Source organism: Schistocerca nitens, chromosome 3 (assembly GCF_023898315.1).
Source record: "Schistocerca nitens isolate TAMUIC-IGC-003100 chromosome 3, iqSchNite1.1, whole genome shotgun sequence".
NCBI classification, from domain to species: domain Eukaryota; kingdom Metazoa; phylum Arthropoda; class Insecta; order Orthoptera; family Acrididae; genus Schistocerca; species Schistocerca nitens.
This window is the reverse complement of record NC_064616.1, coordinates 518587545-518593544: the sequence shown is the minus strand read 5'-3', so window position 1 is coordinate 518593544 and position 6000 is coordinate 518587545.

The following is a 6000-nucleotide window of genomic DNA, read 5'->3' as shown; positions in this document are numbered from 1 at the left end:
TGTCTCATTAAGTATTTTGTAGCCCTTTTACTTTATCTTTCATACAGCTCTTGGTTCTGAGTGTAAATTGAGCATGACAGCTATTATGGAGGAGGCGAATTCAGGGAATTGGTGACAAATGTTTTGGCAGTTAACTGTTAAAATCTCGACACTGGAAGTCTGTCTACTTTGTATGTGGTCTGATTCCATTCTCTGCGTATCGACTGGTGAGCATTCATCAGAGGACCTCAAACTATCACGTAATGTAAAAAAAGTGTGCACTGAAGTCCTCCGATACCCAAGTAGCTGCTTCCTCTGTGTAGTGCACTCCTGACCTGTCAAGGAGAATCCTACAATTCTCCACCCAATAACAAAGGTCAAGCACTCTGCACACAAGACCGTCAGAGAATACATCCTCCTTGAGCATGAGTACAGTTAAAGGTAATTTAAACTAAGACATTAATCAATTCTCACACAAATATTTTCAGGATTCATAATTGCTAAAATTACACAATCGATTCGCATTAATGAGACCATGTGTCAGAAGCCTGAATAACCACCTTTTGCAGTGTGTATGTGCAAGAAGAGAATCAGTGATGTTCTGGAAGGTACCAACACGGATGTGGAGCCCTGCTGACTGCAGTGCCATGGCCAGCTGCACTAGGTTTCTCAGTTGAGGATCCATGATGCAAACAGAATTAGTGAGGGGATCCCACAGATTCTGTATTGGGTTTAAATCTGGGAAGTTTACGCCGACTGGAGTGGCCGAGCGGTTAAAGGCGCTACAGTCTGGAACCGCACGACCGCTACGGTCGCAGGTTCGAATCCTGCCTCGGGCATGGATGTGTGTGATGTCCTTAGGTTAGTTAGGTTTAAGTAGTTCTAAGTTCTATGGGACTTATGACCACAGCAGTTGAGTCCCATAGTGCTCAGAGCCATTTGAACCATTTTTTGGGAAGTTTATTGGCCAAGGGAGTACAGTAAACTAATCCTGATACTCTTCAAACCATGCACATATACTATGAGCTGTCTGCCACGTTCAGTTGTCCTGCTAGCAGATGCCATCATACTGAGGAAAAAACAAACTGCATTTAGGGATGGACATGGTCTGCAGGTATAGTTGTGTATATGTGTTGATCCATTGTGCCTACCTAATGACGAGATCACCCAGGGAAACACTCCTCAGACCATAAAACTCCCTCCTGTGGCCTGGTCCCTTTCAACAATTCTTGCAGGGCTGCACACACCAATGGCTGTTTGTCTGATGGAGCATAAAAAGTGATTCATCCGAAAAGGCCATCTGTCGCCAGTCAGTGGAAGTCCAGTTGTGGTACAGGCATGCAAATTCCAGCCTTCGACGACAATGAGCAGCAGTCAGCAGAGGTGCATATACCATATGGTTGCTGCAGAGGCCTATATGCAGCAACATTCGCTAAATAATAATTGAGGAGACATTGTTGGTAGCCACTTGGTTCATCTTGGTGGTCAGTTGCTCATCTGTTGCATGTCTGTTCACCTGTACACATCTCTGCAGCTGTCATTAACCCTGTCATCTATGGTACATTCCCCTGCAGGTCCAGGGGTTAGAATAGGTCCGAGGTATTGCTGCTTGTCGTAAGAGGCAACTAAAAGGAGTCTCTCACGTTTTGGCCTTTATGTGATTGTCTCCTGTCGGGTTCGACCTCCATTTTTCCAAATTTTCCCAAAGAGTGAGCCAATTGGGGAAGGGCACCTTACATGGTGCACCGTGTCCATCATGCACTGAGACCTCTCGCATCCTTTATCGATGTGGATCTGCACTTCTGCTCATTCTCCAGCTGTTGGGCGAGGTGACCCTCCTGGGTGCATTTTCCACTATCCACTGTGCAGTATCGTTTTCTGCGTTGACATGATAATGGACCTGTTCGCGTGGTTGCACCTGATATCCAGCACGGTAGCCCATCCGTTGTGGTGGGGCCGCCATGTAGCCTGTTGATTGTAACCCCCTGATCACACAGGGATCGCTCAGCTGATGCCTGCACCGTTACCTCCCCACGTATGCCAAGGAGTAGATGTCCATCACCCTGGTGCATCGGGACTCCCGGCAATGGCCATCCTGCAAGGTGGCCTGTGCTGTGGCTGGGTGGGGCTCATGGGGAGGGCCCCTGGTCGGAGTGGGCAGTTGACACGCCATGAAGTGTAGTATGTCATCTCTTACTGGTGGTTTGCAACCAGCAGTCTGTAAGTGGGCAAAGTCTAACTTCAATGCTAGGAATTATGACCTCAAATCGTTCCCCTCCCTGGCCACACCATGGAAGGAACGCCAGGCTAAGGATGGCAGTGAAGTTTATTTGCCCCGGTACCTTGTATGTACGAGAGTTGAAAGATTCCCCATCATGTCCATGAAGCCTCAGTTTTTTGTGGAGATTTTGGAGGACAGATTTGAAGCACTGGAGGGCTTGTCCAAAATGCGCTCTGGGTCAGTCGTGATAAAAACAGCTTCCTCTGTCCAGTCATGCGGATTACTCGCTTGACGAGTTAGGGGATGTTTCTGTTACCATCACGCCCCATAAGAGCTTAAATATGGTCCAGGGTATTATATTCCACAGGGACCTTCCTTTGCAGTCTGATGACGAGCTGCACACCAGTTTAAGAGTGGCAAGGTGTTCATTTCGTCTGGCGTGTCCATTGGAGTCTGAGGGATAATCAGGTTGCCACTGGTGCCTTCATCTTGCCCTTGCCACATTGCCAGAGAAGGTCTAGGTGATGGTCTACCGCTGTGACGTCAAGCCATATATCCCTCTCCCATTGTGGTGCGTTAAGTGTTGGAAGTTCGGCCATATGTCTTCCCGCTGTACTTCCAGCATCACATGCCGAGGTTGTGGACGTCCTTCACATTCGAATACATCATGTGCCCCGCCTTCTTTCTTTGTGAACTGTGGAGAGCATCATTCACATTGCTCGCCAGACTGTAGAATTTTACAGAAAGAGAGGAAAATCATGGAATATAAGACCTTGAACTGACTGACCTACACTGAGGCTAAGAGGAAAAATGAGCGCCTACATCCTGTGGCAATGACCACCTCTTACGCCGCAGCTACGAGAACAGTTGTCGCCCCATCAGTTCCTCGCATTCCTGTCGCTTCTCAGAACCAGAAGACTGCACCTGCCTCATGACGGTGGGTGGGCACTTCCCTCCCTGTTGCTCCCGCACCACCTACTTTGGTCGGGAGCAACAGTCCCCCCCTCCAACCATCGGGGATATCAGTCCCCACTTCTGAGCCAGAGAAGCGTAAGTCTTCTTCGGCGCTTCTTGCTAGGAAGGGGTCTCTTGGGTTACTCACTTTCCATGTTTCTGCTGGTGGGAAAGATGACACCCACCAGTGGCTGAAAAGCCCAAAAGCAGCTGGTCGTAGGGCTTCCCCCTCATCCTCTGTCCTGGAGACTGAATCAGTGAAGTCCTCCCAGCCAGGGAAACCCAAGGAGCATCGAGAGAAATCCAAAAGGAAGGTCCCCAGGGCCAAGGGAATTGCGGTGGCATCCACACCACCGCTACCTACAAGCTCTGTGTCTGTGGATGAGGTGAGATTCTGGCATCTGCTGAGGACCTAGATCTCACCAAACCCTTAGAAACAGTGAAAATAGACTGCTCAGGCAAAACGTTGATGGCAGCAGGTGACCCTGAGGCGTAAACTGCCTCATTGAATGTTCCATGCCTTCCCAGTCTCATGATGTCATCCTCCAGTGGAATTGCGGTGGTCTTTTCCGCAGCCTGACTGAGCTATTGCAACTGTTAAGCTTTACACCTGCTTTCTGCATTGCCCTCCAGGAAACCTATAAGGGATATTACAGGAACCATAGTGACTGTAATAATGTGCCAGGTGGAGTTTGCGTCTGTCCTGAACTTAGTATGTAGTGAACCTGTACCCTTTCAAACCCCTCTTGGAACTGTGGCTGTCAGAATAAGGATGATGCAGGAAATAACTGTCTGCAATGTATATCTTCCTCCAGATGGTGCAGTACCCCTGAACATATTGACTGCACTGATTGATCAACTCCCTAAACCTTTCCTACTTTTGGAAGATTTTAACACCCATAACCCCTTGCGGGGTGCCACCGTGCTTACGGGCTGAGGCAGAGATCTCAAAACTTTACTTTCTCAGTTTGACCTCTTCCTCTTAAATATTGGGGCCGCCACACATTTCAGTATGGTTCAGGGTAGTTACTCGGCCATTGATTTATCAATTTGCAGCCCAGGACTTCTCCCATCTATCCTCTGGAGAGCACATGAAGACCTGTGTGGTAGTGACCACTTCCCCATCTTCCTGTCACTGCCCCAGCATCAGACCCATGGACGCCTGCCCAGATGGGCTTTAAACGAGGCGGACTGGGAAACTTTCACCATTGAATCTCCCCCACACGGTAACGTCGATGTGATGGTTGAGCAGGTGACTACAACAATCTTTTCTGTGGTAGAAAGCACGACCCCTCGCTCTTTAGGGTGCCCTCAGCAAAAGGCAGTCCCTTGGTGGTCACCAGAAATCGCTGAAGCAATTGAGGAGCATCAGCGAGCTCTACAGTGGCATAAACAGCACCCTTCCCTGGAGCACCTAATAGCTTTTAAACAGCTCTGTGCCCGCATTTGCCAGCTTATAGAAAGACGGAAACAGGCGTGTTGGGAGAGGTACGTCTCGACAATTGGGTGCCATATGTCACCTTCCCAAGTCTGGATGAAGATCAGACGTGTTTTTGGGTACCAGACCCCAACAGGTGTCTCTGGCATTAACATCAGTGGCGTGTTATCTACCGATGCAAACGCAATTGCCGAGCACTTTGCTGTGTGCTATGCTCAAGCCTCTGCATCAGAGAACTACCCCCCAGTCTTCCACATCTTAAAACAGCGGATGGAAAGGAAAGTCCTCTTGTTCACTACACGCCACAGTGAACCCTATAATGCCCAACTTACAGAGTAGGAGCTCCTCAGCACCTGTGGCTTCCACCAGGGTCGCTCTACCACTGATAATCTTGTGTCCCTCGAGTCTGCGATTCGAACAGCCTTTTCCAGACACCAACACCTGGTTACCGTCACTTTTGGTTTACGAAAGGTGTATGACACCACCTGGTAACATCATATCCTTGCCACATTATACGAGTGGGGTCTCCGAGGCCCGCTCCGGTGTTTATCCAAAATATCCTGTCGCTTCATACTTTCCGTGTCCAAGTTGGTGCCTCCCATAGTTCCCCTCCCCCCTGCACCATATCCAGGAGAATGGGGTACCCCAGGGCTCTGTATTGAGTGTGTCTATTTTTAGTGGCCATTAATGGTCTAGCAGCAGCTATAGGGCTGTCCGTTCACCTTCTCTGTATGCATACGACTTCTGCATTTCGTACTGGTCCACCAGTACTGGTGTTGCTGAGCGGCACCTACAGGGAGCCATCCACAAGGCACAGTCATGAGCTCCAGCCCACAGTTTCTAGTTTTCTGCTGCAAAGTCGTGTGTTATGCACTTCTGTCAGTGTTGTACCGTTCATCCAGAACCAGAACTTTACCATAATGACGATCCACTCACTGTAGTGAAGACATATTGATTCTTAGGTCTGGTTTTTGACACCCGATTGACTTGGCTTCCTCACCTTCATCAGCTTAAGCGGAAGTGCTGGCAGCACCCCAATGCCCTCCGCTGCCTGAGCAATACCAACTGGGATGTAGATCGCTCTACGCTGCTGCAGCTCTACAAAGCCCTTGTTCAATCCTGCCTTGACTATTGGAGTCTAGTTTATGGTTCGGCAGCGCCCTCAGTGTTGCGTTTACTTGACCCAGTGCACCACTGTGGCGTTCGCCTAACAACAAGAGCTTTTAGGACGAGTCTGGTGTCCAGCGACCTTCTGGAGGCTGGAGTCCCTCCATTGCAGGTTAGGCATGCACAACTGCTGGTCAGTTACGTTGCACATGTTTGTAGTTCTCCTGCACATCCAAATCACTGTCTCCTTTTCCCACCCACGGCGGTTCATCTCCCATTGACCTCTCTCTCTCTCTCTCTG